At 45.7% G+C, this 25,782-nt stretch overlaps 1 protein-coding gene and 4 long non-coding RNA genes across 5 annotated transcripts; 3 read left to right on the forward strand and 2 right to left on the reverse strand.

Moving 5' to 3' along the window:
• The window catches only part of LOC148642291 (uncharacterized), a 151,748-nt gene that overhangs the window by 101,334 nt on the left and 24,632 nt on the right, over nucleotides 1-25,782 (forward strand).
• On the reverse strand, nucleotides 598-4,234 carry LOC148642299 (uncharacterized). Its single transcript, XR_015929547.1, has 2 exons — nucleotides 1,857-4,234; nucleotides 598-1,099 (listed from the first exon to the last, which is right to left on the reverse strand). It is a non-coding gene; the product is annotated as an uncharacterized LOC148642299 (long non-coding RNA).
• Nucleotides 4,755-18,550, forward strand: LOC148642300 (uncharacterized). Its single transcript, XR_015929548.1, has 3 exons — nucleotides 4,755-5,858; nucleotides 17,463-17,564; nucleotides 18,449-18,550. It is a non-coding gene; the product is annotated as an uncharacterized LOC148642300 (long non-coding RNA).
• Nucleotides 13,565-16,334, forward strand: LOC148642301 (uncharacterized). The gene is made up of 2 exons (XR_015929610.1): nucleotides 13,565-15,984; nucleotides 16,278-16,334. It is a non-coding gene; the product is annotated as an uncharacterized LOC148642301 (long non-coding RNA).
• LOC148642302 (uncharacterized) lies at nucleotides 19,632-22,687 on the reverse strand. 2 transcript variants are annotated; one of them, XR_015929546.1, is made up of 2 exons: nucleotides 22,534-22,687; nucleotides 19,632-20,133 (listed from the first exon to the last, which is right to left on the reverse strand). It is a non-coding gene; the product is annotated as an uncharacterized LOC148642302 (long non-coding RNA). The 2 variants fall into 2 exon arrangements; XR_015929544.1 differs by lacking the exon at nucleotides 22,534-22,687 and adding an exon at nucleotides 20,891-22,259.

The following is a 25,782-nucleotide window of genomic DNA, read 5'->3' on the forward strand; positions in this document are numbered from 1 at the left end:
CTTGAAACTGTGATTCATACACTTATACACTGGCTCAGCATGGTGCTCACCTGCTGTCCTTGGGTGTCTGCTGAAATTTGATTTTTTTTCAGGAGCACTGTGACCCAGAGCTCAATAATCATTTCAGCTACTGAAGATCATTCAGTTTTTAATGCTTTTCATTTGAACATCCTACTTGTAAGTATTTCCTCTTAGGTGAGAATACTCTGGTACTTTTCTGGGTCTTAGTTGAGTGAGCTTTATTAGAATAATTGAACAATACTTTCACCTCCACATAACACTCATAGATTTTTCAAGGGTTAAATATGGGAGCCACGTTTCTTACATGTTTCCTTTTGTAAGTTGATTCACAAAGCTTTCACCGCCTCCACTCCAGTGAATCACTTTGTTTAGCAAGTGATCAGGTGGAACAGTTTAATTTCTTCCTGCAAATAATGCCTTTTCCTTTTTCATCCCATTCAAGTCTCCGTCCTAGTTAGAGTCATTGTGATGTAGAACGGCAGTGGTCCAGTTGAAAGGTTCAAGGTTTCACTGTGTTTTAGAGTGCAGATAAAGAAGATAATAGGAGAGGAAACTGGAAAAGCCGTGACTCTGTCATTCCATTCAATTCAATTTATTTTCATATAGCACCTTTCACAACAAGGTTGCCCCAAGGCGCTTAACAATGCAGGTAAATATACATTTTGTGAATACAGAACTGAAGACAATGGAGGAAAGGAACCAAAGACTCAGTAAGGAGAATAAAATCCTCTAGGGGTCCAAGGTCAACTGGCTGCCCAACCCCTTTGGGCATGCTAACATTATATCATTAAAAAAAAAGAAAGAAATGAATGCGGGTATTAATCCATCCATCCATCACGTTATCTGTATGTCAGTACCCCATGCAGGTCTCTGCAGACCAGCAGAATCCTCCTAAACGACAGCTGTATCCATGATGCCCCTCTTGGATCCATGGCACTGATGCCGCATTCAACTCACATGGTGCCCAGCCCATGACAGACAGTATTTCTCCTCTGCAGCATCCCTGCGAGGCAGGACAGGTGCCTGACCTCTGAGAGCCTTGTAAGTAAGTAGAAGGAGTTTGAAGTCCGCCCTGTACCTGAGAGGAAGCCAATGAAGAGAGAGAAGTATGGGGGTTATGTGGTCATTCTTTCTGCTCCAAGTAACAATTCTAGCTGCTGCATTCTGTAAGTATTCAAACTCTTTGCTGTGACAAATCTAACGTACTTTAGGCAGACAAAACGACCTTAAAAAGCCACATGATTTTTAAGTAGTCTGTCTGTGTGTAGTAACAGTGGTTCACATTATTTCAGAACGTATACTCCCGTCTCTGTAACTTTCCTCAGTCAGCTAGTGAACATTCTGTATTTACACCACGAATGCACTACTTTGTCTCGCGCGCGGTCACACTGGCCGTCCACAGGCACGGGCAGGAGCAGGGAACACGAGGCCGCTCTGTAGTGCCCCTGTGGCTCTCCAGCAGAGGGGAGCACTTTGCTCAACAGCCCTGAGCCGAAGGACCCAGTGATAAAGCTGAAAATCTGGCAAGTCCCCCAGTCTCCCTGGGGCGCTGAAGAGGATTTCATCTGATGCTGAGGTTCCTGTAACTCAACACAAAATTGAACACGGCGAGTTATGAGTTTGTGAAGAAGTGACAGCGGAACAATGTCAAACAGGAAGTTAACCTACAGGAAAGAATGAATCGAATCTCTGATATTCAAGCACGCAGTGTGACATCTACTGTCTATTCAAATCTACTCTGCAAGTCTTACAATTCTTTTTCATACACCGTCTCCTGGTTATTGTTTTGTGAGTGCTTGAACTGTTTCTCAGTAGAAATAAGACCGATAACTCACTGCTTCAGGATGCACACTATCGTCGATGAAACCTGTGGTGTAAGCAAGCGAAAAGAGACAGATCCTTCTAAAACACAGAGGCCATCGGCAGGGCAGAAACACTCTGCAACAGGTAGGAGCTGTGGAGCCGTGATTCCCCCGAGCCAGAGCCCTCGTCCTCCCTCGACAGCGAACTGAGCTCCAGCGACTGGAGCAGCTACCTGCCGTCGTGGGACCTCCTGCAGATTGGGAACGGGTAAGGCAATTCGACACGAGCCCACTCCTCTTCCCACTGCTTACACCCCTATAACAAATAGTTTCAGGGTATTCAAGTACAGGATAAAGAGATTACAGGTGTTCCCAATTGGCTGAGGATACAACTCTCTCTCTGAGAAAGCACACAGAGGTGGACAAAGCAATTAAATGCGTTTACAAGTCATTTCCTCTGTATCTGGTCTTTCTTTACATATCAGAAAAGTGAACTGGTGGCTGTTGAAAAGTGTCTGCTCCGTACGTAATATACATGTAAAAGATGTGATTAAATATCTTGGTATTAAGATTTTCAAAAAGGTGATTTTGTGATTTGATGTTCTCTACCTTAGTAAAATAAAAAAAAAACTTTATTCATGGTTGTTATTTGTCAAACACGGGCAGAAGGAGGCCTAAATGCTACAGGGTTTAGAGCATCTAATACCGATACCGACAGAGTACTATTTACAAAATTAAGCAAAGTAGGTGGTGTATGTTTCCCTAATTTAATCATTCAGGAACTAGCGGGTATAGACTTTTTACTTGAATGTCATTTGGATGCTGGAAACCCCCCTGAAACTTGCCAGCTTCCATGAAGACGTTCTCCTCACGTGGTCTCTTATAGATAAACATACCTCCCATAGATACATCATCTAGAATACAGAGAAAAAATAAACCTGTGCTTTGAAAACTGGGTTTAAAATAGTATAAGCGGGGTCAACAAATTAACTGGTGTGGATGATGAAATGTAGAATCAAGCAGATTTTATGAATAGATATAATGTTTGTGATACGTCTGATAACAATCCGTCGTAACCAGAGCTACTCCTAGAGAGGTATTGATGCTTTTAAGAAACTAACAGTATACCATCAGAAACTATGGAAGAATTTACAACCTTTATTAGACTACAAGGAAAACAATTTAGTTATACTTGTACTAATAAATACTTCAGATCCTTCTCGCAATCTCACAATATCTTGTCAAACTATTTTGGAGCACCTCTTTGGGGAAAGTGAGTGGAATCAAACATGACTATTGTCAAACAGATTTTGTATGAATAATAAGGTTAAGGCGTCAGTACAAAATTGTACATTGAATCGACCCGGTAAAGATACACAGTGTGCATAGATTTAAAAGTAATATAGATGATAATTGTCTTTCTCAAAGCAGCCCAGAAACCTTACGTTTGTTTTTGTTTTGTTCTGTTGTTAAAACACTCTGAACAGATCGGCAAAATGGTGTAAAGAAGGCTTCTAATTCTGACATTTCCTGTAGACAAATTGATGTTATTTTACTGCTCAATACTGCTGAACCGAATCTAAGATATAATGTATCATTGGCTTAATCATTATACTTGCTCGTTATTAGATGTATGAATAGCCTAAAGATGAGAAATAATCGAAAATTGAATAATTAGACCGTATGTCGTAGTAGCAGATTGTACTTCTCGCCTAATTGATGTGGTCGAGCAACACCACAATCGCCATACAATCCGTCCGTTCTCATGCTCTGACTTTCAGGTTGGGCAGTGGAATGGATTCCAGGGCAAACTCGTTCTTGTTTGATTATCCGTGTGAAATCTCGCCCAATATAACGGGTAAGCTCATGCACTGAAATTATGCGCTTCCAAATTGAAGCGACACGCATTTGAATAATTCAAAATACACACGAGGGAACGTCTCCAAACCATGTCTAAGTATCACAACATGAAAGCTGTGCGTACCTTATCTTTATTTGCCTGTGTAATGTACTCCGGTGATCTGTAACGTAGTCTTGCGTGCATCGTAAAGGATCCGGACTTCCGGCTACGGAAAACCCGGAGTGGATCAGCCTTTCCACCGGACCCGGACTTCCGGCTACGGAAAACCCGGAGTGGATCGGCCTTCCACCGGATCCGGACTTCCGGTTACGGAAAACCCGGAGTGGATCGGCCTTCAACTGGATCCGGACTTCCGGCTACGGAAAACCCGGAGTGGATCGGCCTTCCACTGGATCCGGACTGCCGGCTACGGAAAACCCGGAGTGGATCGGCCTTCCACTGGATCCGGACTGCCGGCTACGGAAAACCCGGAGTGGATCGGCCTTCCACTGGATCCGGACTGCCGGCTACGGAAAACTCGGAGTGGATCGGCCTTCTACTGGATCCGGACTGCCGGCTACGGAAAACCCGGAGTGGATCGGCCTTCCACTGGATCCGGACTGCCGGCTACGGAAAACCCGGAGTGGATCGGCCTTCCACTGGATCCGGACTGTGAGCAGCTTTTGTCCAATCGGCGCTGAGATTTCAGCAGGAGGCGGGAGACAGGCTCTTGTCCAGTCACACAGCTTCAGTCCCGGGACTTTTCCGAATTCCGGCGGGCGGTGACACTTCCGAGAAATGTCCACTGGGTGGCGACAGAGATACACGGAGCTGAGTCTCAAAGCGCTATCGGAAAGACTTGAAATCGGAAAGAAATAAATTTGTTACATTTTAATCCCATTGAAAAGGAAGATGAAAATATCGTTTGTATTTTTAAACATTATTATACTTGCGCAACATAATTATTAAGGGAATGGTGTGAGAGGAGACCGTGTTTGAACAGTTTAAGACGGATGTAAAGACATTTTATTTCAGAATGTCTTTCTGAAATGTGTCTGTTTCTGTGTTGTAAGAACGTTTAAGCATGGACGGGCCTTATCTGCATTTACCTTGTTGAATCTTTTTTTCCATAAAATGTACATGTATTATTGCATGTATCCTGACAATACGACTGCTACGTTACGTTTTCTTGTAGTTTTTGGTCTCAGAAAAAATACAAAAGTATGAGTCGATGACGTCAAAATGGTGTCGCCCACAGGGCTTATGGGTAATGTAGTCTCTATAGTTCACTGGGCTGCCCTGCCCATGTGTTTCGCTGATTTCATTGAACATTAGAATGAATTATATTAATACAATTTCAGCGTATTTATCGTGTCTTGTATTTCTTTGTCTCTCTTATGTGTTCCCTTGTGTGTATGTTTTCTTGTATTTCACGTGTCTGCAGCGCTGGTTAATCGACCCGGCACATAAAGCAAACCCACTGTCCTCGTGTTTCTTAGCTCCCGTCTTGTTTGCAAACTTTTCTCCTGTGTTTATTTTACTTTGTCAATAAAACGTGGTTGCCGGGGAAACGGTGCTGCAGAAGTTGGTGCGAGCTGACCTCTAGGAGGTAAACAGTCGGCTTTTGTAATCTAATCAGCGAGCAAAGCAGAAACGTTAGTCTAAAAAGCGCTGGCTGGAGTATTTTGTGGACATTTCGCAGAAGAAAAGGAAGAAGCGGTGAGTCGCAGGCTGTAGGACAGGACTGTCGGGGAAATGTAAGCGCTGGGCTGAGCGAGTCCGTCGGCGCCTCCTCCTGCAGGAGTGAGGAGTCTCCGGTCTCCGGTCGCGTCCTGATCTGCATGTGGAGGTGAAAGGCTGAGAGACGGCGCACATGCTCTGCACATGTTCTCATGTGTCTGGTTTCCTGGAGTGCTGTCTGTGTGGAGTTTGCATGCTCTGCTCATGTTCTCAAGGGTTTCCTGCCACTTCTGCAGTCCAGTGTTGGTGAGTCTGTCGGGTTGATTGTGTTGTGGTGTGAGTGTGCCCTAAAGGGGGTTTTAATAGTATGGGGTTTGTGTGTTCACTTGTATGCAGACCACTGGAGAGACCGGTTGTTTTTTGCCAGGCAGACTAATGGCTGCATATTCAATTCCAGCTACTGATGTTGCCAAACCAGCAAGTGGGACAGTGTTTGAAAACCCTTTCAATGAAAGGTTTGTAGAACAGTGTTGCTATTGTTCTGTTTAATTCGAGGTCACCAAGCTTATAAATGGTCTCACAACGTTTGTCTCTTTTCAGGTTTCTCCGACCCGGAGAGTGAACAAAGAAGTGATAAGGGCCCATAACACCTAAGCTCGGCACTCTCACACTCTTCAGCCACACGAGCTTCCTCCTGTTAAAATACTGGGCATGCCCCTTTCTGACAGGGACAGTGGAAAACCCCCTGAGGGAGATGGGCTGAGGGGAGGAATAAAACCATCTGAGCCGGAACGGAGCGGGCTCCCGATTCCCACCAGACCTGGGAGACGACACAGGCAGCACAAGGGAAGCTGCGGAGCGCGAGTTCGCGGAGGCAAGGACCGATTGACGACCACGGGAGACAGTGGCATCGGAACAGAGGTACTGTACAGAGACTTTTAATACCTGAAGGCAAGGAGCGAGAAACCGGCCCGGCTAGCCGCTCCAAACTGAGGGGAATGGAATACAGTTCGCGGGAGGATTTCTAGTGGAACCTGAACGGAGTCTGGGGAAATGGGACCGGCCTCTCGTTCACTGGGGCCATCAAAGACTTTACAGGTACGAAGAAGAATCGTTCGAGTGGCCACTCTTCGGTACTTGACAGAAAAGACTGCCGTCCCTCTGGATTCATTATGACCCTTGGAAGGACCTTTTGTTGCTGCTGTTTTCGTTGTGTCTTTGGCTGATGGTGAATGTGGATAGAAATTAAAAAGGTCACTTATACGATACACATTCTTGTCGCTGGTCTGTGTGGGCATTGGTGGATCTGGGAGATCAACAGAACCTGTGGTAATGGAGAGGGGCCCTGGCACCCTGTTTGCATTGCTAGGTGCCGTAGTCATATATGAGGCAGGAAATAATTCTTGTTTGAGGGGTCACCTCACTGTGACACGAACGTGTTGGGAAGACGCGCCAGTTCTGACGTTAGTGCGACGGGTCTGTAGGCATTAAGGCAGGTTCTTGTGTCCTTTTTTGAAACAGGAACAATAACAGAAGATTTGAAGCAGTCTGGCACTGTGCACTGGGACAATGATTGCTTAAAAACGTCTGTAAAGATTGGAGCGAGTTGGCCAGCACAGGGCTGTAGTGTGGCTGGAGATACACAGTCAGGTCCTGCTGCCTTTTTACAGTTTTGCTTTTTGAATAGCCTTAACACATCCTGTTCTTTGCTTCACAGGGCATTCTCAAGACTTGTAAACGGCGTCAAGTCTTCGTGAGAGATTGAGTGTGAGTGGGTGTGGCACTCCAGTTGAGTGGGGGACAATAGCTCATCCCCAGGATGTGAATTATTTGGAGGAGTTGCGAGGCTGCCATGGACAAGGTCGTTGGAGATCCTTTGTGTTTCAGACCTGCTGTAAAATGTGTTATCTGGTAGAGAGTGATCAAGATGTATCTGAGGGGATTTTCTTTTGGAATTGGTAACAGTTTGGAGACCTTTCCAGACAGATAAACAGTCTTTGTTAGCAAACAGTTGTTCTAGCTGTGGACAGGAGGGGAATCAAAAGGTAGAGAACACTATTTTTAGAGAAATGGCCCTAAAGGAACAAAGCATAGTGTAGGATGCCACTAGCTTAAGTCTTAACAGCACTGCATGAGAGGACACGCCAGTGTCTATTTGTTCTGAGGGGTCCTCAGAAAGGTCAAAAGGTTGCAAACAGATAGGAGACTGGTTATATGCCTGAAGCTTAGCTAGAGGAACATAACATTGCTGGAATGCTGAGAGGGGAGGTTATCAGAGCCTAATGTTATTGCGAAAAATGGCAACTAGGTATAGAAGATCTGATGAATGTCTGTCCTGTGAATTGTTAAGGGTTTCATGTAATTGTGTGTCCAAGTAGTCCGGACTGCTGTGCTATGTGTTGTTTGTCTTGTGAATTTTCTGTTTTACACCTATTGTATCCATAGTGGTACGGGCCAAATCCTATTTAAAGGGTGTTGCGAGCACTGGGGTTTGTTGGGAGTGGTAAGTTAGGAGTCTGGAAATGAGAGCAAGGTGCGAGTGGATATGATAAAAAGATTGTTCCTTTATTTTGTTTCTGATACCTGGTGAAGAGACGCAGTGAGTGTTTGTGTGGCCAGCTGCGTCAACTTCAATAAAACTGGCCTTTTGGTTTGTTTGAGTGCTGACTTGCTATGGTGTATTTTTTCTCTCTGTGAACAACACGTCCTACGGCCAACACTACCCACACAGGAGGTGTGTGCGTGACAGCTCCTCACCTGCAGCAGGAGTCCAAGTGTGCACAGATTTCTTGTTGGGGTTTGTTGTTTGAAGTTTCTGTTTGTATGTAGGAAGCAATTGTGCCAACACGTGGTCCGAGTTATAGCACGGGACGAGAGCTCCCGAAGAGCGCCTGCCTCCTGCCCGATTCGACGTCTAAAATCATCACAGAACGAGAGGAGCCAACAGGAATGCAAGTCTCTTCTGGTGAGGAGCCTCCGACACAGCCCCCAGTACTGGGTGTGCAGAAAGAATCCTGTTCTACAGTTGTGGTGCGAAATGGCCTCCAGTCCTTGTCAAATGCTGGGTTTCTCTGGACTGCAGTCCCCTCCGCATTTGGATGATTGTGATTGGTGTTGCTGCAGCTGTGCTGTCCTGAGACTGACTGGTGTCAAGACCAGCTGTACTCTGGGATCAGCAGGGCCTAGTGGTGGTATGAATTGTGGCCTCTGTTTCTCAGGTGTAACAAGTGTTTGATTACTCTGTTCTGTATGTTTACCAATAGTGGGTACTGGCCTAATTCAGCCCTGCACTCGCTGTTAGCTGTTTTTCTCTGCGCAAGGAGGAGTTTCTACAGAGTGTACTCCTGGTCTGTGAGGGGACCCCACACTTCACTGCCGTATAGGGCAATGGGTTGGATTACACTTTCAGATATTTGGAGCCAAATTCTTGTTGGTGGGTTGACATTGAAGAGCCTCCTTCTTATTGCGTAGAAAGCCCTGAGTGCCTTCTCCCTCAGTGCCTTCACTGCCAGGTCAAAACTCCCAGAAGAGCTGATGGTGAGACCGAGATATGTGTAGCTGGATGTGTGCTCCAATGTGTTGTTGTTCAGTGTGAATTTGTACCCGTTTCCCTGAGGTCTGGCTTTCTCCTGGAAAACCATAACTCTGGTCTTGTCCAGATTGACTGGCAGTGCCCAGGTGTGACAGTCCTGCTCCAGCAGTGCCAGGCTCTGCTGTTCTGGGTCCAGATGGGCTGGCAGTGCCAGGCTCTGCTGTTCTGGGTCCAGATTGACTGGCAGTGCCCGGGTCTGACAGTCCTGCTCCAGCAGTGCCAGGCTCTGCTGTTCTGGGTCCAGATGGGCTGGCAGTGCCCAGGTGTGACAGTACTGCCCCAGCAGTGCCAGGCTCTGCTGTTCTGGGTCCAGTTTGGCTGGCAGTGCCCAGATGTGACAGTCCTGCTCCAGCAGTGCCAGGCTCTGCTGTTCTGGGTCCAGATGGGCTGGCAGTGACCAGGTCTGACAGAGCTGCTCCAGTAGTGCCAGGCTCTGCTGTTCTGGGTCCAGATGGGCTGGCAGTGCCCGGGTCTGACAGTGCTGCTCCAGCAGTGCCAGGCTCTGCTGTTCTGGGTCCAGATGGGCCATCAGAGCCCAGGTGTGAATGTGATGGGATGTGTGGCGGTTTGGTAGGAAGCCAGTCTGACTCTAATGCAGGACATTGTGCTCAGTAGGAGGGCCGGTTATCAGATATTCAAGACTGAAGCCCCGGTACCTGTTGGGGTCGAGTCTGTCTCCATTCTTACAGACGGGCGTGATCAGTCCTTGATTCCAGGCCTCAGGGAAACAGCCGGCCGTCAGGACGAGGTTGAGGAGTTTGAGCAGGCTTTGCTGCAGGTCTGAGCTCCAGTTGGGTCAAGCGTTGTTGACTGTGTCTTGCCTACAGGCCTTTTGTGGTCTGAGAGTTGTCTGTTTGTGTATGTGCCTATCTTCTTTAGAGTGTGCATGTAGTGTCTAACCATCTCACAGTATCTGAGGCGCAGCTCAGAGTGGTGTGGTGTTGTTTTAGTTCTGGTAGTTCTCTTCAGTTGTTTCTGCACTCTGTATCAAACCATTTGATATTGTTTCTGAGTGTGTTTCATATGAATGTAGTCATTTTGATTTTAAGGCTAGTTTCTCAAAAACATGGTTTAAATTTATGCCCGATTTGTTGGTTTGATACAGAGCGTTTTGAAATGTAAGGGATCAAGTAATGGGTTTATTCCCTGCTATAAAGAGACGAAAGAAAACAATGTTTTGGCTGTGGAGCCTTCTTTGAGTTTTGAAATGTAGTTTATTTTGTTTGAAGTTTGTCTTTAGGGCTCTTTGGCATTCGTGGCTGTTTGGAGTCCATCTACGCCTGGTGCAGGTCATGCAGCTGGCTGGGCTGTGTCAGTGTGTCCCTGTGCTGCTGTGTTCTCTTGATCCGAGTGGGGCCTGACAGTGAAGGCACTCTTACAGCACAGTCCACCACACTGATGCCCAGAGCTGAGCTGAGCTGACAGTGAACTTACTTGGAGTAGTTTTGTTTGCACCAGGTGGCAAAATCTTCTCTAGTTGGCCCATGACCCTACACATCTGCCTGCAAGAAACTAATAGCAGTTGTCTGCAAATGTGTCTTACTTGAATGGTAATAACGTACAAATTGTATACTGAACAAAGAGAAAGGAAGACAATATAGTGTCTAACCATCTCACGGTATCTGAGGCGCAGCTCAGAGTGGTGTGGTGTTGTTTTAGTTCTGGTAGTTCTCTTCAGTTGTTTCTGCACTCTGTATCAAACCATTTGATATTGTTTCTGAGTGTGTTTCATATGAATGTAGTCATTTTGATTTTAAGGCTAGTTTCTCAAAAACATGGTTTAAATTTATGAACGATTTGTTGGTTTGATACAGAGCGTTTTGAAATGTAAGGGATCAAGTAATGGGTTTATTTACTGCTGAAAAGAGAAGAAAGAAAAAAAAGAAATGAGACAATTAGCTTGTAATGAGTTTATAACAACAGTAATTAGATTCCTGCAAGCACTCTTTTCATTGTCCAACAACTGAAAGCTTTTAGGTATAAAGGAAGGGTCCTCTAATATTTGATGTGTGAGATTGTCGTTCTATTGGAGATGTTAGTGAGTCTGAGGATTTGTGTTAATATGACAATATGACAATACAATACAATGCTACTACTATTAATAATACAGCATGGCAAGACTTCTTTCAGTCATTTCCCACCCCTCCACCTCAGTGAATCACACATGTTAAACTTCCATCTCGTGTTCCAGATCAGACATGAGCAATCCTATATTACAAATACTTACCACCAGACAATTTAACCAGACAATAATTTAAGCAATTATTAATTCAACAGAAGCAGCAGGACGAGTAAAGTGCCCCTCTGATGGCCGGTCCGTGGAATTAAACTGGAAAATTTCTTAGAAATGATTATTCTTACAATAATGTGCCAATGGCGCCGCTTGGTGGTCATTCAGCAAAATTTCACCGAAAGTTTTTTTAATTAAAATACCGTTAGTAATGTTCGTATTAATACGTTATTTTAATTTTAAATATATTTAAGCATTTTCAACAGCAAAGAATGCAAAGAATACATTGTATTGCAAACAAGAGTAATGAATGAATGAATGAATGAATGTATTGTACATGGATACAAAATACAAAATAAATACAATAAACCCAAAATTAAAATAACATTCAAAAGGCGCGAGTCGATGACGTCAGAAGGAAGTCGCCCACAGGGCGTATGGGTAATGTAGTTTCTGTAGTTCTCTGGCCCGCACTGCCCACGTGTTTCGGTGATTTGATTGAACATCAGAATTAATTATATTGTACCATTTCAGCGTGTTTATCGTGTCATGGATTTCCATGACTGTCTTGTGGGTTCTCTTGTGTGTCATGTTTATTTTAGTGGGTGGCAGTGCTGGGGCCCTGAACTGTAATCATTCGTGTTACTCATCATCATTGTTACTGTGACCCTCCTGGGAGGAGTGGACCTTTGTAAGATTCCTGTCCTGGCAAGCAGCAGGTGACAGTTTGCTGTCCGACTCAATTACACCTCCGCTACCTCATTTCACCTCTTTCACCAGCCTGTAAAGGGGGTTGTGATAGTATGGGGTCTTTCTCTTTAACAACCTCAAACCGCAGGAAAGAAATGCTTCATTTATATTGATTGAAATATAACCAGAAAGTATAAAAATAGCTATTTGTGTGTATCATGTCAGAAATATTTGTTTTTATTTTAAAAGAATTTAGAAGAGAAATATGATTAATAAGGCAGTAGAATCCATTTAAACTGTCATTTTCCTGTTTAGGTTGGAAAGTTTAATTTGATCAAGTCCACTTGAGTGCCTAAGCAACTGTTTGGGTAGTTTGGCTGGTGTGGTGGTTCTCTCCAAATACCTGATCCAAATGGACAGAGAGACAAAGTGAGAAAGAAAAGGTGTAAATAACAGACATATCATATGCAGAATACAGTCATGTGCTGTTCAGCACAGTGACCTAGAGTGAAGATGGAAATCAGTCATTCTAGTGCTCTCAATGGTTTTCCATTACAAACGGACCAGGGCTTCCTGAGACACAGGCAGTTGGAGTTATACAGAGTTAGAGGTTGTTTTCACGGCACCAGCCGACTAAAGCAGAGACCTCCTTCCACTCCAGAATTTTTCTTTTATTTGGGTGGGATCATCTGGAGTCTTGATTCCTTTCACGGAGTCAGCAGTAGATACACAGCTGTTAGCATAGGAGGAGTACAGAAGAGGTGACAGCAGTGCTGGGGACCCTGGTATCTCTTCCACTGAGGACCCTCTGGCACAACCAGAGGTGTGAAATTGAAATTGTTTGGAAGGAATGGGAAGCTAAAGGCAGAGTCACAATCTCTGATTCATGTAATCAAAACAGTAAGTTCTTTCCTCAGGCAGCTTCGTTAGAACATTTTAAATAGATGTAAAAGTGTATTTACAGACTATATCAGCCCTTATCTTTATTAACCTGGTTTAATCTTTTTTTCAGAAGTGTAAATATATTATACTATGTACCCCTGATGGTATTATTGATGTGCTATAAATATACTCTTGTTTGTATTGTATCTATTTTTATTGCTACCATAAAAAGTTAAAAAGAACTGCACTTTCGAGAAATGTCCACTGGGCGGCGACAGAGATACACGAGTCTATGGCGGCGAGTCCAATAGCGCCTCTGTACAGATCCTCGTTGTGCAGAGATTGAAAATCAATACAGATGATAACTGTGACGTTTGTGACAGCAACTCTGAAAGATAACGTAAAGAAGGAAACTAATATTGACATTACTTTTAAAGAAGTAAAATAATACTACATTTTAAACCTATTGAAAGTAATATGAAAATATCGTTTGTATTTAAAAAAATATGATACTTCATAATAATTAACGAAATGCTGTGAGAGGAGACCCATGTTTAAACACTTTAAAACGGATGTAAATGCGTCTGTACAGACAATTTGAAACATGTACGGACCTCATCTGCTTTTGTTTACTATTAAACAAGATTACTTGTTTAATCTTTTTCCATAACATGTACATGTATTATCGTATGTACCCCTGACTATACTCTGTGTTATATGTATTCTTGTTTTTATGGCATGTATTGTTGTTATAATTAAAAATAAAAAGACGCGACTCGATTACGTCAAAAGGAAGTCGCCACAGGGCTTGTGGGAAATGTAGTCTCTATAGTGCTCTGGACTGCGCTCCGCACGTGTTCCGCAGATTTGATTGAGCATCAGAATTAATTATACAATGTCAGTGTATTTACCGTGTCGCGGATTTCTATGTCTGTCTTACAAGACGGACTCGGCAGGAGCTGTTCCTTGCTCTCCGGAGTGAAGCTGCTCTGGGAAGAGACGAGCAAATCTTCAGACTCTTTGTAAATGAGACATCATGACAGCTGTGCCGACCTGCTCTTTATTGACCTGTTGAACCTGTTTGTGTAAAAAGCAGGAGTCTTGTGTACCCCTGATTGTGTTATGTGTACTCTAGTGTGTTTGCAGCGCTCGTCCTGCCTGGTTTATCAACTCGACACAGAAACAAAACCCACTGCCGTCGTGTCTGTGGGTTTCTGAGCTCTCTTGTCTTGTTTGCAAACTTTTCTCCGGTGTTTATTTTACTTTGTTAAATAAAACGTGGTTGCCGGGGCAACGGAGCTGCACTAGTTGTTGCCGGAGCGGGTCTGACCTCCAGCAGGTCAACAGGCGGCTTTTTTAATCTAATCTGCGAGAAAAACAGAAACTTAAGAAACTTTAGTCTAAAAAGCGCTGGCTGGAGTATTTTGTGGAAGAAACGGTGACTCGCAGGCTGTGGGACAGGACTATCAGGGACACATCAGCGCTGGACACCAGCCTCACACCGCTGGGCTCACTGCACCATGAGCGAGTCCGTCGGCGCCTCCTCCTGCTGGGGTGTGTTACCTGGGCTGCTGTCTGTGTGGAGTCTGCATGCTCTGCCCCTGTTCTCATGGGTCTGGTGTCCTGGGGTGCAGTGTGTGTGGAGTCTGCATGCTCTGCCCCTGTTCTCATGGGTCTGGTTTCCTGGGGTGCTGTCTGTATGGAGTCTGCATACTCTGCCCCTGTTCTCATGGGTCTGGTTCCTGGGGTGCTGTCTGTGTGGAGTCTGCATGCTCTGCCCCTGTTCTCATGGGTCCTGTTCCTGGGGTGCTGTCTGTGTGGAGTCTGCATGCTCTGCCCCTGTTCTCATGGGTCTGGTTTCCTGGGGTGCTGTCTGTGTGAAGTCTGCATGCTCTGCCCCTGTTCTCATGGGTCTGGTTTCCTGGGGTGCTGTCTGTATGGAGTCTGCATGCCCTGCCCCTGTTCTCATGGGTTCAGTTTCCTGGGGTGCTGTCTGTGTGGAGTCTGCATGCTCTGCCCCTGTTGTCATGGGTCCTGTTCCTGGGGTGCTGTCTGTGTGGAGTCTGCATGCTCTGCCCCTGTTCTCATGGGTCCTGTTCCTGGGGTGCTGTCTGTGTGGAGTCTGCATGCTCTGCCCCTGTTCTCATGGGTCTGGTTTCCTGGGGTGCTGTCTGTGTGGAGTCTGCATGCTCTTCCCCTGTTCTCATGGGTTCGGTTTCCTGGGGTACTGTCTGTGTGGAGTCTGCATGCTCTGCCCCTGTTCTCATGGGTCTGGTGTCCTGGGGTGCTGTCTGTGTGGAGTCTGCATGCTCTGCCCCTGTTCTCACGGGTCTGGTGTCCTGGGGTGCTGTCTGTGTGGAGTCTGCATGCTCTGCCCCGTTCTCATGGGTTCAGTTTCCTGGGGTGCTGTCTGTGTGGAGTCTGCATGCTCTGCCTGTGTTCTCATGGGTCCTGTTCATGGGGTGCTGTCTGTGTGGAGTCTGCATGCTCTGCCCCTGTTCTCATGGGTCCTGTTCCTGGGGTGCTGTCTGTGTGGAGTCTGCATGCTCTGCCCCTGTTCTCATGGGTCTGGTGTCCTGGGGTGCTGTCTGTGTGGAGTCTGCATGCTCTGCCCCTGTTCTCACGGGTCTGGTGTCCTGGGGTGCTGTCTGTGTGGAGTCTGCATGCTCTGCCCCGTTCTCATGGGTTCAGTTTCCTGGGGTGCTGTCTGTGTGGAGTCTGCATGCTCTGCCTGTGTTCTCATGGGTCCTGTTCATGGGGTGCTGTCTGTGTGGAGTCTGCATGCTCTGCCCCTGTTCTCATGGGTCCTGTTCCTGGGGTGCTGTCTGTGTGGAGTCTGCATGCTCTGCCCCTGTTCTCATGGGTCTGGTTTCCTGGGGTGCTGTCTGTGTGGATACCTGGTGAAGAGACGCAGTGAGTGTTTGTGTGGCCAGCTGCGTCAACTTCAATAAAACTGGCCTTTTGGTTTGTTTGAGTGCTGACTTGCTATGGTGTATTTTTTCTCTCTGTGAACAACACGTCCTACGGCCAACACTACCCACACAGGAGGTGTGTGCGTGACAGCTCCTCAGCTGCAGCAGGAGTCCAAGTGTGCACAGATTTCTTGTTGGGTTTTGTTGTTTGAAGTTTCTGTTTGTATGTAGGAAGCAATTGTGCCATCGCGTGGTCCGAGTTATAGCACGCGACCAGAGCTCCCGAAGAGCGCCTGCCTCCTGCCCGATTCGACGTCTAAAATCATCACAGAACGGTGAGGAGCCTCTGACACAGCCCCCAGTACTGGGTGTGCAGAAAGAATCCTATTGTACAGTTTTGGTGTGAAATGGCCTCCAGTTCTTGTAACATGATGGGTTTCTCTGGACTGCAGTCCCAGTGCACTCCGCTTTGGATTTGCAGTAGTGTTTTCTACAATGGAAAACCCTTTGTTTGTACAGAATGGAAATGGCAGTCTGCATGTTTTAATAATCTAATGTGATCATGTACTACAGCTTAAACACTGAGCCACGTGACGTTTGATTCTAAAAGATTTCTCCATCATTTCAGCGGCGCCTTGTCTGCGGCAGCCCGGCAGCTCCTCCTCCCTTCCAGCTGAGACTCTTCCCTCTCCAGAGGTGGGTTAGTGCTCTCAGGTCATCTTCTCTCACACAGCTGTGGGGCAGAAACGCTACTTCCACTGGGCAGAGAGCAGACGGGCAGTGGGAAGGGCAGCCCTGTGTTTGGGGATCAGGGCTGTCCCTGCTGAGGGATGCTTTCAGAGCCAAGGCAACTGGCTGGGTTATGAACTTTATGGTGTGATCCAAATAAGACATACAAAGACAGAGAATGAGAAAGAAATAGTATTGCATGTATCTGATCAAAACAGTCTCTTTCAGACAAAACAAATATTGAACAAAAACTTAGTTGCAACACACTGCACTACACTTTCTTCTAGGCTGACATTACTGATAGTTTGTGCTGTCTTCCAGTCTGCAGGGTGTGCATCTTTTTCCTCAGCTTCCTACACGAGGAATCAGTTTCTCCTGCCCTGGTTTCACTCCTTTATATCTCACAATCTTCTGCAGCTCCTGGAGGCTGACGACATGTTTGCTGTTTCTGAAAAATTGCTGACTGGCTCATCAGCACAATTGCTGATTCAAAATCCTTTACTCACATGTTGCCTTAGCCTCTGTATCACAGAGATGTGTGCTTTTCTGGGTTGGGTAGATCGATAGTGTGCTTTTGCTCAGTTGCTCTGCTCAATGCGTGGTCTTTTAACTCCGGCTGGGTACGAGCACCTCACTCTCCACACGGCTTTCCAAGGCTCTGTCATCGTGTGTGAGGATGTTGTGTAGCTCGTGAAACAGTTCCCCCATTTGAGCCCTGGATTTACTGGGTACTTGAATACCTGAATCTTGCCGTCAGTCCTGATCACCTTGTTTTTGTTCTGCAAGGACAAGGCACCTCCCCAGCACTGAACACAAACTGATACTGGCGGGTTGATTGTGTTGTGGAAAAATCGGGCTGTGGTGTGAGTTTGTGTCTGTGGGGGTGAGGTGTCCCCTGCAGCGCGAACAAACATGCAGACTCCACACAGACAGCACCCCTGGAATCAAACCCAGGGCCCCGGTGCTATGAGGCAGCGATGCTAACCACTGTGCCGCAGTGTTGCCCCCTTTGAAAATGTCTGACTTCCGTTTAATTTGAGGTCACAAGCTTATAAATGGTCTCACAACGTTTGTCTCATCTCAGGTTTCTCTGACCAGTCCCAAGGACCTGTAGTCACTGACAGCTTCTGCAGTCTGACGGTTCATTTCAGTAGGCTGGAGGGATGGCGCAATTATCCTCAAATCAGTGAGTATTGTTTTGCTCTTGTAACAAGAGAAGTCAACAGACTATTCCGTGAAACTGTTCAGACTGGCCCGTGGTGATTTTCTGGGTCCTTTAGTAAGCTGACCGGGACTGTGTCATCGACACACTTTGTGAGAAGCCAGTCTATGTGTTTGCTCTTGTGATCATTCGTGAACGAATGTAAGAGAGTGTAAGAGAGGGAGAAGATTCGGCCCTGGAGTGATCCAGTTTTCTATTTAACAACCTCAAACTGCAGGAGAGAAATGCTTCATTTCTAAGATGGAAATATAATCAGAAAGTATAATTAGCCATTTGTGTATATCATGTCAAAAAATGTTTTATATATAAAAAGAATTTAGTAGAGACATTTGCTTAATAAGGCAGTAGAATAAATGTTGTGATGCTGGTGTGATGGTGCTCTCCAACAAACTGATACAAATGGACAGAGAGACAAAGTGAGAAAGAAAATGTGTACATAACAGACATATATGCAGAATACAATACAGTGCTGTAAAGTACAGTACCCTAGAGTGAAGATGGAAATCATTCATTCTGGTGCAGAAGAAGTGAATCTGCTCTCAATGGTTTTCCTGTACAATTGGATCACGTTGTGAATTCTACATAATTCACAGGAAACAAAATAAACAACTCATTCACTCCCCTGCTGTCCGTGACCCAGAGCTCAGTAATCATTTCACTACTGAAGATCATGCAGTTTTTAATGCTTTTCATTTTAACATCCTACTTGTTAATATTTCCTCTTAGATGAGAATATTCTCTTCGGCGTGTCTTTACAACTCTTCTCTTATTGCTCCTCTTGTCAGTAATCCGGTGTGAAAGCTCTCTCTGTCGGAATCAATGTCTTACCTCTCCGTCTTGTGTTTCAGGTCTCCTCTGGCTGCTGACCCTGCCGTCAGGACAGAACACATCCCGCACTGACCACACTGCTGGGTTTACTGTACGTGACAATAAAGAGCTTGAGCAACACATCTAATGTGATCTCTGCACGCTTCCCGAGGAGCAGAGATGATAAGGTCTATGTCCGTTCCCGAGTCTTTGCGAGAGGCCTGTTTAGTCCGTCACTGAGATGATTTTCGTGCCCACTGAAAAATGAAATAGTGCAGCACAATGAGACTTTAAGCAAAGATCTCATTAGCCCCTTCTGTGAATTGGTGTCTCGCAAGAGATCTTCCATCTCTTTGAAAGTTTCACAGCTTTGACCTCTAGATTAGAAATGACACCAATTGCACATGGGTCCAGCAACGTTCTATATAGTGCACATCACCATCGGGATGAAAAACAAAAATCCCCAGTGGGAGTCCACTCTTTCCCTGCTACGCAAATTGCTTTTCGTTAGGTGAGGTCGCAAGTTCTGATTGGAGAATGTTGTACAGTTTCTTAATGCAATAGGGCGAGTAAGACTGAAGTTCCCCCCGTGTTGGCCGATCAGTGGAACGAAACTGAAAAAAGCTCCTTGAAACTGTGATTCATACACTTATACACTGGCTCAGCATGGTGCTCACCTGCTGTCCTTGGGTGTCTGCTGAAATTTGATTTTTTTTCAGGAGCACTGTGACCCAGAGCTCAATAATCATTTCAGCTACTGAAGATCATTCAGTTTTTAATGCTTTTCATTTTAACATCCTACTTGTTAGTATTTCCTCTTAGGTGAGAATACTCTGGTACTTTTCTGGGTCTTAGTTGAGTGAGCTTTATTAGAATAATTGAACAATACTTTCACCTCCACATAACACTCATAGATTTTTCAAGGGTTAAATATGGGAGCCACGTTTCTTACATGTTTCCTTTTGTAAGTTGATTCACAAAGCTTTCACCGCCTCCACTCCAGTGAATCACTTTGTTTAGCAAGTGATCAGGTGGAACAGTTTAATTTCTTCCTGCAAATAATGCCTTTTCCTTTTTCATCCCATTCAAGTCTCCGTCCTAGTTAGAGTCATTGTGATGTAGAACGGCAGTGGTCCAGTTGAAAGGTTCAAGGTTTCACTGTGTTTTAGAGTGCAGATAAAGAAGATAATAGGAGAGGAAACTGGAAAAGCCGTGACTCTGTCATTCCATTCAATTCAATTTATTTTCATATAGCACCTTTCACAACAAGGTTGCCCCAAGGCGCTTAACAATGCAGGTAAATATACATTTTGTGAATACAGAACTGAAGACAATGGAGGAAAGGAACCAAAGACTCAGTAAGGAGAATAAAATCCTCTAGGGGTCCAAGGTCAACTGGCTGCCCAACCCCTTTGGGCATGCTAACATTATATCATTAAAAAAAAAGAAAGAAATGAATGCGGGTATTAATCCATCCATCCATCACGTTATCTGTATGTCAGTACCCCATGCAGGTCTCTGCAGACCAGCAGAATCCTCCTAAACGACAGCTGTATCCATGATGCCCCTCTTGGATCCATGGCACTGATGCAGCATTCAACTCACATGGTGCCCAGCCCATGACAGACAGTATTTCTCCTCTGCAGCATCCCTGCGAGGCAGGACAGGTGCCTGACCTCTGAGAGCCTTGTAAGTAAGTAGAAGGAGTTTGAAGTCCGCCCTGTACCTGAGAGGAAGCCAATGAAGAGAGAGAAGTATGGGGGTTATGTGGTCATTCTTTCTGCTCCAAGTAACAATTCTAGCTGCTGCATTCTGTAAGTATTCAAACTCTTTGCTGTGACAAATCTAACGTACTTTAGGCAGACAAAACGACCTTAAAAAGCCACATGATTTTTAAGTAGTCTGTCTGTGTGTAGTAACAGTGGTTCACATTATTTCAGAACGTATACTCCCGTCTCTGTAACTTTCCTCAGTCAGCTAGTGAACATTCTGTATTTACACCACGAATGCACTACTTTGTCTCGCGCGCGGTCACACTGGCCGTCCACAGGCACGGGCAGGAGCAGGGAACACGAGGCCGCTCTGTAGTGCCCCTGTGGCTCTCCAGCAGAGGGGAGCACTTTGCTCAACAGCCCTGAGCCAAAGGACCCAGTGATAAAGCTGAAAATCTGGCAAGTCCCCCAGTCTCCCTGGGGCGCTGAAGAGGATTTCATCTGATGCTGAGGTTCCTGTAACTCAACACAAAATTGAACACGGCGAGTTATGAGTTTGTGAAGAAGTGACAGCGGAACAATGTCAAACAGGAAGTTAACCTACAGGAAAGAATGAATTGAATCTCTGATATTCAAGCACGCAGTGTGACGTCCACTGTCTATTCAAATCTACTCTGCAAGTCTTACAATTCTTTTTCATACACCGTCTCCTGGTTATTGTTTTGTGAGTGCTTGAACTGTTTCTCAGTAGAAATAAGACCGATAACTCACTGCTTCAGGATGCACACTATCGTCGATGAAACCTGTGGTGTAAGCAAGCGAAAAGAGACAGATCCTTCTAAAACACAGAGGCCATCGGGAGGGCAGAAACACTCTGCAACAGGTAGGAGCTGTGGAGCCGTGATTCCCCCGAGCCAGAGCCCTCGTCCTCCCTCGACAGCGAACTGAGCTCCAGCGACTGGAGCAGCTACCTGCCGTCGTGGGACCTCCTGCAGATTGGGAACGGGTAAGGCAATTCGACACGAGCCCACTCCTCTTCCCACTGCTTACACCCCTATAACAAATAGTTTCAGGGTATTATTCAAGTACAGGATAAAGAGATGACAGGTGTTCCCAATTGGCTGAGGATACAACTCTCTCTCTCTGAGAAAGCACACAGAGGTGGACAAAGCAATTAAATGCGTTTACAAGTCATTTCCTCTGTTTCTGGTCTTTCTTTACATATCAGAAAAGTGAACTGGTGGCTGTTGGAAAGTGTCTGCTCCGTACGTAATATACATGTAAAAGATGTGATTAAATATCTTGGTATTAAGATTTTCAAAAAGGTGATTTTGTGATTTGATGTTCTCTACCTTAGTAAAATAAAAAAAAAACTTTATTCATGGTTGCTATTTGTCAAACACGGGCAGAAGGAGGCCTTAATGCTACAGGACTTAGAGCATCTAATACCGATACCGACAATATTATTTACAAAATTAAGCAAAGTAGGTGATGTATGTTTCCCTAATTTAATCATTCAGGAACTAGGTATTGATGCTTTTAAGAAACTAACAGTAGCCCATCAGAAACTATGGAAGAATTTACAACCTTTATTAGACTAAAAGGAAAACAATTTAGTTATACTTGTACTAATAAATACTTCAGATCCCTCTCGCAATCTCACAATATCTTGTCAAACTATTTTGGAGCACCTCTTTGGGGAAAGTGAGTGGAATCAAACATGACTATTGTCAAACAGATTTTGTATGAATAATAAGGTTAAGGCGTCAGTACAAAATTGTACATTGAATCGACCCGGTAAAGATACACAGTGTGCATAGATTTAAAAGTAATATAGATGATAATTGTCTATCTCAAAGCAGCCCAGAAACCTTACGTTTGTTTTTGTTTTGTTCTGTTGTTAAAACACTCTGAACAGATCGGCAAAATGGTGTAAAGAAGGCTTCTAATTCTGACATTTCCTGTAGACAAATTGATGTTATTTTACTGCTCAATACTGCTGGACCGAATCTAAAATATAATTTATCATTGGCTTAATCATTATACCCGCTCGTTATTAGATGTAGAAATAGCCTAAAATGAGAAATAATCGAAAATTGAATAATTAGACCGTATGTCGTAGTAGCAGAGTGTACTTCTCGCCTACTTGATGTGGTCGAGCAACTCCACAATCGCCATACAATCCGTCCGTTCTCATGCTCTGACTTTCAGGTTGGGCAGTGGACTGGATTCCAGGGCAAACTCGTTCTTGTTTGATTATCCGTGTGAAATCTCGCCCAATATAACAGGTAAACTCATGCACTGAAATGATGCGCTTCCAAATTAAAGCGACACGCATTTGAATAATTCAAAATACACACGAGGGAACGTCTCCAAACCATGTCTAAGTATCACAACATGAAAGCTGTGCGTACCTTATCTTTATTTGACTGTATAATGTACTCCGGTGATCTGTAACGTAGTCTTGCGTGCATCGTAAAGGATCCGGACTTCCGGCTACGGAAAAGCCGGAGTGGATCAGCCTTTGCACCGGACCCGGACTTCCGGCTACGGAAACCCCGCAGTGGATCGGCCTTTGCACCGGACCCGGACTTCCGGCTACGGAAAACCCGGAGTGGATCGGCCTTTCCACCGGACCCGGACTTCCGGCTACGGAAAACCCGGAGTGGATCGGCCTTCCACTGGATCCGGACTGCCGGCTACGGAAAACCCGGAGTGGATCGGCCTTCCACTGGATCCGGACTGCCGGCTACGGAAAACCCGGAGTGGATCGGCCTTCCACTGGATCCGGACTGCCGGCTACGGAAAACCCGGAGTGGATCGGCCTTCCACTGGATCCGGACTGCCGAGCAGCTTTTGTCCAATCGGCGCTGAGATTTCAGCAGGAGGCGGGAGACAGGCTCTTGTCCAGTCACACAGCTTCAGTCCCGGGACTTTTCCGAATTCCGGCGGGCGGTGACACTTCCGAGAAATGTCCACCAAATCGGAAAGAAATACATTTGTTACGTTTTAATCCCATTGAAAAGGAAGATGAAAATATCGTTTGTATTTTAAAACATTATTATACTTGCGCAACATAATTATTAAGGGAATGGTGTGAGAGGAGACCGTGTTTGAACAGTTTAAGACGGATGTAAAGACATTTTATTTCAGAATGTCTTTCTGAAATGTGTCTGTTTCTGTGTTGTAAGAACGTTGAAGCATGGACGGGCCTTATCTGCATTTACCTTGTTGAATCTTTTTTTCCATAAAATGTACATGTATTATTGCATGTACCCTGACAATACGACTGCTACGTTACGTTTTCTTGTAGTTTTTGGTCTCATAAAAAATACAAAAGTATGAGTCGATGACGTCAAAATGGTGTCGCCCACAGGGCTTATGGGTAATGTAGTCTCTGTAGTTCACTGGGCTGCCCTGCCCATGTGTTTCGCTGATTTCATTGAACATTAGAATGAATTATATTAATACAATTTCAGCGTATTTATCGTGTCTTGTATTTCTTTGTCTCTCTTATGTGTTCCCTTGTGTGTATGTTTTCTTGTATTTCACTTGTCTGCGGCGCTGGTTAATCGACCTGGCACATAAAGCAAACCCACTGTCCTCGTGTTTCTTAGCTCCCGTCTTGTTTGCAAACTTTTCTCCTGTGTTTATTTTACTTTGTCAATAAAACGTGGTTGCCGGGGAAACGGTGCTGCAGAAGTTGTTGCGAGCTGACCTCTAGGAGGTAAACAGTCGGCTTTTGTAATCTAATCAGCGAGCAAAGCAGAAACGTTAGTCTAAAAAGCGCTGGCTGAGTATTTTGTGGACATTATGCAGAAGAAAAGGAAGAAACGGTGAGTCGCAGGCTGTCGGTAAATATCAGCGCTGGACACCAGCCTCACACCGCTGGGCTCACTGCACCATGAGCGAGTCCGTCGGCGCCTCCGCCTGCTGGGGTGTGTTACTGCAGGAGTGAGGAGTCTCCGGTCTCCGGTCGCGTCATGATCTGCAAGTGGAGGTGAGAGACGGCGGCGCAGTGGGTGGCAGCGCTGGGAGCCTGGATTTAGTTCCTGGGGTGCTGTCTGTGTGGAGTTTGCATGCTCTGCTTATGTTCTCGTGGCTCCAGTTTCCTTGGGTGCTGTGTGTGGAGTTTGCATGCTCTCCTTATGTTCTCGTGGCTCCAGTTTTCTGGGGTGCTGTGTGTGTGGAGTTTGCATGCTCTGCTCATGTTCTCGTGGCTCCAGTTTTCTGGGGTGCAAAATTCTGTTTATTTCACAAGACGGACCCGGGCAGCAGCATGTGTCTGCAGCGCTCATCCTGCCTGCATGTTTGCAAACTTTTCTCCTGTGTTTATTTTACTTTGTTAAATAAAACGTGGTTGCTGGGGAAACGGTGCTGCAGAAGTTGTTGCGATCTGACCTCCGGGAGGGAGACAGCTGGCAAAGCCGAAACTTTAGTCTAAAAGGCGCTGGCTGGAGTATTTTGTGGACATTTTGCGGAAGAAAAGGAAGAAGCGGTGAGTCGCAGGCTGTAGGACAGGACTGTCGGGGAAATGTAAGCGCTGGGCTGAGCGAGTCCGTCGGCGCCTCCTCCTGCAGGAGTGAGGAGTCTCCGGTCTCCGGTCGCGTCCTGATCTGCATGTGGAGGTGAAAGGCTGAGAGACGGCGCACATGCTCTGCACATGTTCTCATGTGTCTGGTTTCCTGGAGTGCTGTCTGTGTGGAGTTTGCATGCTCTGCTCATGTTCTCAAGGGTTTCCTGCCGCTTCTGCAGTCCAGTGTTGGTGAGTCTGTCAGGTTGATTGTGTTGTGGTGTGAGTGTGCCCTAAAGGGGTTTTAATAGTATGGGGTTTGTGTGTTCACTTGTATGCAGACCACTGGAGAGACCGGTTGTTTTTTGCCAGGCAGACTAATGGCTGCATATTCAATTCCAGCTACTGATGTTGCCAAACCAGCAAGTGGGACAGTGTTTGAAAACCCTTTCAATGAAAAGTTTGTAGAACAGTGTTGCTATTGTTCTGTTTAATTCGAGGTCACCAAGCTTATAAATGGTCTCACAACGTTTGTCTCTTTTCAGGTTTCTCCAACCCGGAGAGTGAACAAAGAAGTGATAAGGGCCCATAACACCTAAGCTCGGCACTCTCACACTCTTCAGCCACACGAGCTTCCTCCTGGTAAAATACTGGGCAAGCCCCTTTCTGACAGGGACAGTGGAAAACCCCCTGAGGGAGATGGGCTGAGGGGAGGAATAAAACCATCTGAGCCGGAACGGAGCACGCTCCCGATTCCCACCAGACCTGGGAGACGACACAGGCAGCACAATGGAAGCTGCGGCGCGCGAGTTCACGGAGGCAAGGACCGATTGACGACCACGGGGGACAGTGGCATCGGAACAGAGGTACTGTACAGAGACTTTTAATACCTGAAGGCAAGGAGCGAGAAACCGGCCCGGCTAGCCGCTCCAAACTGAGGGGAATGGAATACAGTTCGCGGGAGGATTTCTAGTGGAACCTGAACGGAGTCTGGGGAAATGGGACCGGCCTCTCGTTCACTGGGGCCATCAAAGACTTTACAGGTACGAAGAAGAATCGTTCGAGTGGCCACTCTTCGGTACTTGACAGAAAAGACTGCCGTCCCTCTGGATTCATTATGACCCTTGGAAGGACCTTTTGTTGCTGCTGT

The sequence above is a fragment of the Lepisosteus platostomus genome, chromosome 23 (assembly GCF_059453375.1).
Source record: "Lepisosteus platostomus isolate fLepPlt1 chromosome 23, fLepPlt1.hap1, whole genome shotgun sequence".
Classification (NCBI taxonomy): Eukaryota; Metazoa; Chordata; class Actinopteri; order Semionotiformes; family Lepisosteidae; genus Lepisosteus; species Lepisosteus platostomus.